Source organism: Pelodiscus sinensis, chromosome 1 (genome assembly GCF_049634645.1).
Source record: "Pelodiscus sinensis isolate JC-2024 chromosome 1, ASM4963464v1, whole genome shotgun sequence".
Taxonomy (NCBI): Eukaryota; Metazoa; Chordata; order Testudines; family Trionychidae; genus Pelodiscus; species Pelodiscus sinensis.
In genome coordinates, this window is record NC_134711.1 from 20,650,150 (window position 1) to 20,660,888 (window position 10,739).

Consider the following 10,739-nt stretch of genomic DNA (forward strand, 5'->3'; position numbering starts at 1 on the left):
AAGTGGGTAGAATAAGGGGGAAATGCATTCACAAAGCTACCAGGTGTCCAGAGATTACACAGATGGGTACAGAATAAAATCATAGATAAACAGAACATTTGCTAAATCTCAGTCACAATTCAGTCCATCCATTTCATTATCATTGTGTTTCCTTTTTCCCATGAATATTCAAGTGTAATGCCTCATGCTAAAAGCCAGCTGGTTCTTAAGTAAGGCTGTAGCACAGACTTTACTCTCCCTCTCAGTGGTCTCAGAGCCTCTGGGTTACACAAGCAACCAGGAATTTTGTTCCCACAAATGTTTAGGAAGGAGCTTTTGTTCATGTGAATACAGGTTTTCAAGTACCAACAAGCCCGTGTATACAGAGAGCATCTCCACGCTGGAAGTTCTAGTTACACATGCAAACTATGTTAAAAGAGCACTACTAAGACCTTAAAGTCAAAATGTTAGGAAATACCAGAATTAAGGTTGCCTGAGCAGTCCAGTCCCACCTAAGTTTATGCCCTAATATTCTAATAAATTTGTTAGTCTTTAAAGTGCCACTAGAGTCCTTGCTGTTTTTTGCTGAAACAGACTCAGATCTTTCTGAAACCTATCATCATACAAGTCACTGAATTTAGCTGTTTGAAGTGGAAATCCATCAGCTTCATGAAAAACTGGCCCAGAAGATGATGTCTGTCTTTATCTTGTCCAAGTACAAACAGACCGACATCATACCAAAGGGAGTGGAGGTGAAAAATCCATTACATTTGACTTACCACAGACTATAGCGAGAGACTGCACTACACACTCTCAAAGATACTACGAAATCATCTGATCAGAATCCTATACAGAAAATAGAAAAATCAAGAAAGAGCTCTCATAATTACAGACTCTCACACAAAACCAACCTTCCACACTATCTTCCACATGGCCGGACTTTACTAAAACAAGTCAAACCATTTACAAACACATACTTTGATTCTGTCTGCTACTCAAGATCCATAAACCTGGATGTTCCATCATCTCAGGCATTGGCACTCTTACAACAGGACTCTCTGACTATGACGACTCCCTCCTCAGGTCCTATGCTACCAAGGTTCCCAGCTATCTTCGAGACAACACCGATTTCCTAAGGAAATGGCAATACTTCAGTGATCTTCCTGAAAACAAAAACACAAAAACAAACACAAAAACGCAGCTCTCTACAGTCTACACCAACATTCCACACGAGGATGGACTACAAGCCATCAGGGACTGTATCTCTAATGATGTAATAAACAACTGATTGATGAACTTTGTGCCTTTGTTCTCACCTACAACCATTTCTGATTTGGGGATGTTTTATACCATCAAGTCAGAGGTACTGCTATGGGTACCTGCATGGCCAAACAATATGCAAACATTTTTATGGCTGACTTACAATGCTTCTTCACCTTCCATCCTCAAGTGCCCCCCCCCCCTTCTTCTTGCATTACATAGAGGACATCATCATCATCATCATCTGGACACACAGGAAGGAGACCCTTGAATTCCACTGGGATTTTTTCCACCCCTCCATCGATCTATCTGGACCAGTCCACACAGGAGATTCAATTTCTAGACACTACAGTACAAATAAGTGATGGTCACATATATACCACTCTATACCGGAAACCTATTGACCACTTATACTTACTTACACACCTTCAGGTTTCATCCAGAACACACCACATGATCCATTGTCTACAGCCAAGCCTTAAGATACAATCACATTTGCTCCAATCCCACAGACACACAAACACCTACAGGATCTCTATCAAGCATTCTTAAAACTACAATGCCCACCTGAAGAAATGAAGAAACAGACTGATAAAACCAGGCAGATACCCAGAAGACACCTACCACAGGACTAAACATAACAAAGAAAGCAACAGAACACCACTAGCCATTACCTATAGCTACCAGCTAACATCCCTCCTAAACATCAAGGATCTACAACCATTCATAAACGATGATCTCTCACTCTCACAGACCTTGCAAGGCAGGCCAGCCCCCCACCCTGAGACAAATACTCATCACCAATGTCATGCTCCCAGAACAGAAAAAACAATCCAGGAGCCTGCAACGAACCACATTGCCAACTCTAGCTACACATCTACCTTAGGCTGTGTCCAGACTCCATGCCTCCGTCGACGGAGGCATGTAGATTAGCCAGATCGGAAGAGGGAAATGAAGCCGCGATTAAAATAATCGCGGCTTCATTTAAATTTAAATGGCTGCCCCGATCTGCCGATCAGCTGTTTGTCGGCAGATCGGGAGAGTCTGGACGCGATGCCCCGACAAAGAAGCCTTTCTTCATCGACACAGGTAAACCTGGTTTCACGAGGCTTACCTGTGTCGATGAAGAAAGGCTTCTTTGTCGGGGCATCGCGTCCAGACTCTCCCGATCTGCCGACAAACAGCTGATCGGCAGATCGGGGCAGCCATTTAAATTTAAATGAAGCCGCGATTATTTTAATCGCGGCTTCATTTCCCTCTTCCGATCTGGCTAATCTACATGCCTCCGTCGACGGAGGCATGGAGTCTGGACACAGCCTTAGTGACACCATGACAGGATTTAGCACATTACCTATTGCATCAAAGGCTCATCCATTTGCACATCTATTACTGTAATATATGCCATCATGTGCCAACAATGCCCCTCTACCATGTAAATTGGACAAACCGGACTGTATCTACACAAAAGAATAAATGGACACAAAGACATTAAGAATGGCAACATACAAAAATAGTGGAGGAACACTGGACACACAGCTTCCGACTTGCAAATTGTCTGTGTCAGGCAAAAAAAACCCTTCAAACACACACATCAATGAGAAACTGCTGAGCTGGAATTCATATGCAAATTTGACACCCTGAAACAAGTTTTAAATAGAAACATTGAGTGCTTCTCACATTACAATAGGTAATTTTCCATTCAGGTACTCTCACCTCATCTACTCTGATTTAATTAGCAATGTCACATTCCCATCTCTCTATCCCTTCCTTTTCTTTTCCTTTTCTCTTCAGTATTTGTGTTGTACCTCATGAAAATGTATGCCCTAATAGATCTGTTTAGCCTTCAAAGTGCCACTGGACTCCTTGTTGTTTTTGTTGAAACAGACTAACATGGCTACCCCTCTCAAACCTATAATATGAGTGATGTTCAAACAAACTACTGAGTGATTTCTCAGCATGTGCAGCCGTGAGAGCTCAGAGCCGTGGTTCTTTAAGGGTGTGTGTACACTACAGAGTGTTGTCAGCAAAAATGGCCATTTTTCTGACAAAACTTAAGGAACGTCCACATTGCAATCACATTCTTCCGCAAGAAAATTGAAAGAACAGAGGGGTTTTTCTGGCATTAATAATCCTCATTCTATGAGAAAGAAGCCTTTTTGTGAAAGAGCTCTTTCGCAAAAAAGGCATTTGTGGATGGGGAAGAGGGAGTTCTTTTGGAAGAAGAGGAAAGAGGAAAAAGCACAGGTGCCATGATGGCCTTCCGTCCATAGCAATCAGAGCTTACATGTGAGAGAGCATCCATTCAGTCCGGAGTTTCTCTTTCAAAAAAGCAGATCGCTTTTTCGATTCACTTTTGCAGTGTGGACGCTCTCTTTCGGAAGAAGTTTTTTCAGACGATCTCTTCCAAAGAAAGTTTCTGCCAAAAGAAGCCTGTAGTCTAGACGTAGCTGAAGTGTGGTCCATGGACCACTAGTGATCCATGACCATCTAGCTGGTGGGCCATGGGCTCATCCCCTCCCACAGCCGGGAGCCTGCACTAGTGTTCCAGCCCCACATCTCTCCTCTGAGGTTGGAGCCCCAGCCCCTACTTCCTGCTGCAAGGGGGAGCCCAGAGCCATGCAGGCTAGATCCAACTCATGGGGGCAGTAAGTGTCTCTGCATGGTGCCCCTCACCCCAACTGCAGGAATGGCAGTGCAAGAAACTGCTCTCCTGGATGCTTTTGCTGCTGCTCCCATTGGGCAGACTCACAGCCAATGGGAGCAGTAGGAGCAGAGCCAGGTGCCCCCATCCCTCTCCTGCCCAGATCCCAACCCCCAGCCTGCTGCTACCCCTTCCCTTCCTCCCAAACCTTGCACCTCAATTCCCCCTCATGCCCAGACCCTACCTCAATTCCCCTTACACACACACACCCTCTCCCGTCCACATCCCCACCCCCAGCCTGCTCCTGCATCATCCCTCCCACCCAGACCTTGCACCTCCTCCCCCTTTTGCACTCATTTTGTCATCATGGGTGCTTGGCATGGAGCAGGGTGGACCGTGGGCCAAAAAGTCAGAGACGCACTTAGATCCTTAGAGGGATCTGGAAGCAAGGAGCAGAATGGCCTCTCCCTTGGATTGTGATTTTGCCTGAAAATTTACAATAAATGACTCCGATGCTGCTAAGCTGCAAGCTCCTCCCTTCGTTCACATAGGAAGAGCACTTCCTGAGCCATATGATACTGGAAGAGCAAACTAATCATTGATGTACTAATGGCAGTGGCTCCCTGACATTCTTCTACCCCTGACCTGTCACACTCACATGGAAGAACTTCTGCTGTACAAGGCATCAGGGAAAGAAAGGCATAATAGTTCTTCCCTCTTAATGCTCAGGGCCTCCTGCCATATGGAGAATAAGTGGGTTTTCTGCTCTGTAGTGCTCAAAGGGGTGTAAACAAGGAGCTTTCCCATCACTTTCTTCCCCAGGTGTTCATGACAGTGGGTGTTGCTCACCTGGCTGCACAGGAAGACTGTAAGAGTTCCATCTGGTGAATAATAGTGAGGGGCCAGCACAGTCTCTAGTCTTATAATGCTCTCTGGGAGGTCTAGGAGACCTTGTGCTGAAGCTCATTTGGCTGCAGCACATTTGTGGAAAGCTGGTTAGAATCCCCCCTCCTCCAGAGACCAAAGGCTACTTCTTTGGTCTCGGGGGCACAATAGCTTCTGCAGCACGAGCATCCTCATTGCCAGAAGGAGTGATTGGTAAAGTAGTCAAAGGTCCTCTCATCCCACCTTGTACTTAAATCCCCTAGGGACGTAAGAAGTCCCCACATAGGAGAGCTCAGTGTTGCACAGGGTATGTAGAAATCTGCTTGGGTCCCCTTCCCCCACTCCTCCCAAACCACCACTGAAACGGGACAGGACAAAAGAGCGAGGCTACTTCTGGAACCCTCTATAGCTGCAGAAAATGGGATAGGATCTGCTGTTTAGTTCCTGTAAAGAGTAGCTGAGTCTTTCCTTGTAGGCACAGTTCACAGGAAAAAGTTTTAAATATTTATCTATGGTATGTAAACAATGGAACGGCAGCAGTTATTTAGGGCAGGACATGTGATTTCAGTCCAGCATAAAACTAAATAACTTATTTCCTAAATAATTCATGCTGTAAGGCTCTCTGCTACCAACTAAGGCATTTATTTACTTGTATGCATTGAGAATATAAATCCTAGGTCATATAAAAGTTTTAGAGCGCTGTTAGCCAAAGGTGAGGCTCAGGGCAAAGCTCCTTGGTGGCCATAGATATCCCTTAATCATCTCAATATGTTTTGATTCTGCCATTTCTAGGTAGGAGCCTTTGTCCAGATATAATAAACAGAAAAGACTACCGTATATTATACAGCATGTCTGTCATAGTTGATGAAGACATAACAGTTACATTAGAAGAGAGCCTTCCTGCCTATTACACAATGTTTTTCAACTCTCCTACTAGCTTTGAAACTTCCTGGAAACAGGACAAATGGGCAAAAAGGTTAATGTTCTTATGCTGCAATAGTGTAAACATTTGAGTCTCTGGTTCAACAATGTATTTATATTTATTCAAGTTATTTGCAAGTACTAATCAAATGTATAGTTAGAGTGATGTTAAATGTGGTGGTTTTAGGTACAGATGACCTTGGTACACAGAGACCTAATGTAGAATTATTATGAAAATACTGAGCAACGTCGTTACTCACAGCTTTGTCCACTAACTGTTAGGTAGCATGTGTGCATTTGTGAAGAATGTAAGATGCAGGTAGAAATGCTGCAGATATACATTCAGGACATTCTTTCAGATCTCTCCCTGAAGGCCTGAGAAACTTGTTAGAAATTAACCAGCCAGTAGCAATGTTATGGAAGGTAGGAGAGACTCCAGAAGACTGTAAAAGGGCAAATATAGTGCCTATCTATAAAAAGGGAAATAAAGAAAATCCAGGAAACTACAGACTAGTCAGCTTAGTTTCTGTGCCAGGGAAGATAATCCAACAAATAATTAAGGAATCCATTTTCAAACATCTGAATGATAATAAGGTGATAAGTAACAGCCAGCACGGATTTGTAAAGAACAAATTATGCCAAAGCAACACAATAGCTTTCTGTGATAGGATAACAAGCTTTGTGAATATGGGGAAGTGGTAGATGTAGTATACATATAATTTAATAAAGCATTTGATACAGTCTCACATGACTGTCTTATACATAAATAAACTATGGAAATATAACTTAGATGGGGCTACTATAAGGTGAGTGCTTAAGCAGTTGAATAACCATTCTCAACAGAGAGTAGTTATTAATGGTTCAGTCATGCTGGAAGGGCATAACAAGTAGGGTTCCAAAGGGATCAGTTAGGGGACCACTTCTGTTCAATTGCTTCATCGATGATTGAGATAATGGCATACAGAGTACACTTATTAAGTTTGCAGATGATACCAAGCTGGGAGAGGTAGCAAGTGCTTTGGAGGATAGGGTTATAATCCAAAATGATCTGGACAAACTGGAGAAATGATCTGAAGTAAATAGGATGAAATTCAATAAAGACAAATGCAAAGTACTCAACTTAGAAAAGAACAAATCAGTTTCATATATACAAAATGGCTATCTAGGAATGAGTACTGGACGGGGAGGAGGGGAAGATGTAAGGATCACAGACCACAAGCTAAATAGGATTCAACAATGTGACACTGTTTAAAAAACCCAATGTTCAAGGATGTATTAATATGAGTACAGGCAGTCCCCGACTTACGCAGATCCGACTTACGTCGGATCCGCACTTACGAACGGGGCTTTCTCGCCCCGGAGGTCGAGGTAGCGGATTGCTACCTGCGAGCTCCGGGGCGAGAAAGCCCCGTTCGTAAGCTGCTCCGGTGCCCCTGGTCTGCTGGAGACTGTCTCCAGCAGACCAGGGGCACCGGGCGGGTTCCCGCGCTTCTGAGGCTTTGCCAGAGCAAAGCCTCAGAAGCGCGGGAACCGCTGCTGCTGCCGCTTGAGACCCGGTGCCTGTGGTCTGCTGGGGACTGTCCCCAGCAGACCACAGGCACCAGGACTCAAGCGGGCAAAGCCTCAGAAGCGCGGGAACCCACCTGCTGCTGCCACTTGAGTCCCGGTGCCTGTGGTCTGCTGGGGACGGTCCCCAGCAGACCACAGGCACCGGGACTGAAGCCGCAGCCGCGGGGGGGGGGGGGGGGAATCCCGCGCCTCTGAGACTTTGCCAGAGCAAAGCCTCAGAGGCGCGGCACCCCGCTGCCGCTGATGCTCTGCTCCCCGTGTCCCTGGTCTGCTGGGGGGGGCGCGGATAGTGTGCCCCCCTCCCCAGCAGACCAGGCTTTTGTTTTGGACCCTGGAGCAGAGCAGCTGGGGCGCTGCGGATTGGTCCTGCAGCACCCGCTCTGGGCACTACTGGACCAACCCGGCAGCATCCCAGCTGCTCTGCCCCAGGTCCTGATTCAGCCGCTGCTGGTCAGTTTCAGCAGTGGCTGAATCAGGACGCCTGGGGCAGAGCAGCTGGGGTGCTGCTGGGTTGGTCCAGTAGCGCCGAGGGTTGCTACTGGAGCAACCCAGCAGCACCCCAGCTGCTCTGCCCCAGGCGTCCCCAAGTCAGCCGCTGCTGAAACTGACCAGCACTGACTACAGGAAGCCCGAGGCAGAGTTGCTCTGCCCCAGGCTTCCTGGAATCAGCGCTCATCAGTTTCAGCAGCAGCTGACTTGGGGAAGCTTGGGGTTCTTAAGTTGAATCTGTATGTAAGTCAGAACTGGCGGTCAGTTTCAGCAGCGGCTGAATCTGGACGCCAGTTCCGACTTACATACAGATTCAACTTAAGAACAAACTTACAGTCCCTATCTTGTACGTAACCCGGGGACTGCCTGTACTGTAAAGATGACATGAGAAATAATTCTTCTGCTCTACTCTGATTAGGCCTCATCTGAAGTACGGTGTCTGGTTCTGTGTGCCACATTTCAGGAAAGATGTGGACAAATTGAACAAGGTCCAGAGAAAAGCAACAAAATGGTTAAAGGTCTAGAAAACTTGACCTATGAGGAAAGACTGAAAGAACTGGACTTGTTTAGTCTAGAAAAGAGAAGTCAGAGAGGACACGATAATAGTTTTCAAGTAACTAAAAGGTTATTATGAGAAGGAGGAAAAAAATTATTCTCTTTAATCTCTGATGACAGGACAAGAAGCAATGTGCCAAAGCTGCAGTAAGGGAGGTTTAGGTTGGATGTTAGGAAAAACTTCATAACTCTCAGGATGGTTAAACTCTGGAATAAATTTGAGGTTGTGGAATTTTCATCTCTGGAGATTTTTAAGAGCAGTTTAAACAAACACCTTGGATAGTCTAGCTCAGGACTACTCAACTTTGGAAGCTGCAGGGGCCACAATGACACTCACAGCACATGCTGTGGGCCACAACTTAAGTGTGGTTGCATATACATGCAAATATTTATGCAAATAGCTTTTCACACTCACAGGCATGAACACAAAGATTAAGGCAAGACTACACAACACACAGGCCCCATCTAAGTCAGTTCTGCTCATATTAATAACATGCAAAATTTACCTGATTTCCAGCCATATGACAGCACTTTTAATGAGCTATGACAGTTTAGGAATTTAGCTTACTAAAACACATAACAAAAGACCATTATATTGACTCACCATTGTGGAGTGTGTTCCCAGTGGAAATCATGTTCAAAGGATTCCACCCGCGGGCCGTGTGTTGAGCCCTGCATAAACCCAAACCACACCACAGGCCACAAACAAAGGGGCTGCATGCGGCCTATGGGTCCCGTGTTGAGTAGCCCTGGTCTAGGTGATTCTTGGTCCTGATATGAGTACAGGGGGCTGGACTTGACGACCTCTCAAGTTTTCTTGCAGTTCTAGGATTCTGTGATTCTAAGGGCATGTCTACACTAGGAAATTATTTTAAATAATTAAATCTGGCGTAATAACTCCTGACTTAACAATATTGAAATAGCATGTTCCCCACTACAGGGAGGCATTGAAATTAGTCAGAATTATTTTGAAATAGCATGTTCACACTGACTAGAGCCTGCCTTGGACTTAGAGCCCCAGAAAGCACTCTGGGGAGGTATCCAGGAGGGCAGATAGCTTTTCTGATCAAGTAGCCACAGGAAGTGTGGTGCATGATTTCAGGGGCTCCTCTCTACAGCTGCATTTCACATGCCACTCCTCCACTTCTCCCCCATCACGGGACACAAACGGGATGCAGAGGCCACAGCACTCAACATGGAGCCAAAACTGCTGCAAAGCAGTGCCAGGCTCATAGGCTTCGTGCTGTGCCCCCTGGCACAGTACTTCCAAACTGCCTGAATGCTGCTCCATCAAGACAAGGACCAGCCTGGACCACAGGCCCTGTTCACCCAGATCCTGGGGCTCCTGCTGCTGCTCATGCCCCTCAATCCCCTGGACACTACAGAATGATATTTCTGGCAGTGGGAGATGAGCTCATACTGGTGGAACTGCATCATCCTGCAGAGATGGGATGACCAGCAGCAGCTGCAGAACTTCCACATGTGGAAAGCCTCCTTTCTCGAGCTTTGCAAGTGGCTCGATCCTGCCCTCAGGTAACCGGACACATAACTGCAACCCACCATCCCCCTGCTGAAACATGTCGCCATCACTTTCTGGAAGCTCTGTCACGTTACTGGATTTTGAGGGGAGCAGCCAGATCACTGCTGCACCCATAGGTAGGGGTGTTGGCCCCAGAAAATGGTATAAAAGGGGGCCATGTGGGGTGTTGAATAGAAGCTCACTCTCAGCTAATCCTGTGTACGCTGTTTATGTGTTTGTATAATGTCTGCATGTGCAATTATAAGCATGTACTTGTATGGATACTGAATATTTCCCTGCATGTGGTTGAGCATTGGGCAGGGCCCGGCCTATGGACATGCTAATCGGCAAGGCCCTGTGGGACAATGGCACTCAATGGGCCAAGGACACACCTAAGGAAGGAGGGCTGTCACCTGAAAGCTGCCAGCAGAGAACACAGAGATTGGCTGCTGACCAGGTGATTTGCTGCAGCCAAGAGACCAGAGAGGAATGGATAAAGGTTCCATGTGGTCGACGCCATCTTGGTTCTCAGCTCAGCACTTCATCCCAGAGGCAGCATTGCAGGGATTGAAGAGCCCGGAAGACCTGTGAACCCATCCTGATGCTAGGATGTGCAAAAAGAACTTTTAAACCAGCAGCTGTAACATCTCTGCTAGAGCCTGCATCGAGGACTGGGAGATTCGGTGCATGTAACATACTATTCTTTAACAATCTTATTCTCATGCTTTTCTTTCTTGTGATAATAAACCTTTAGATATAGATTCTAAAGGACTGGCCCAGCGTGATTTGTGGGTAAGATCCAGAGGGTAAATTGACCAGGGATCTGTGGCTGGTTTCTTGGAACCGGACAGAACTTGTTCGGGGTAGGTGGGATTGGGTGCTAGGACCCCCCCACCTGTGTATAGGCCTGGGGCCATCTGG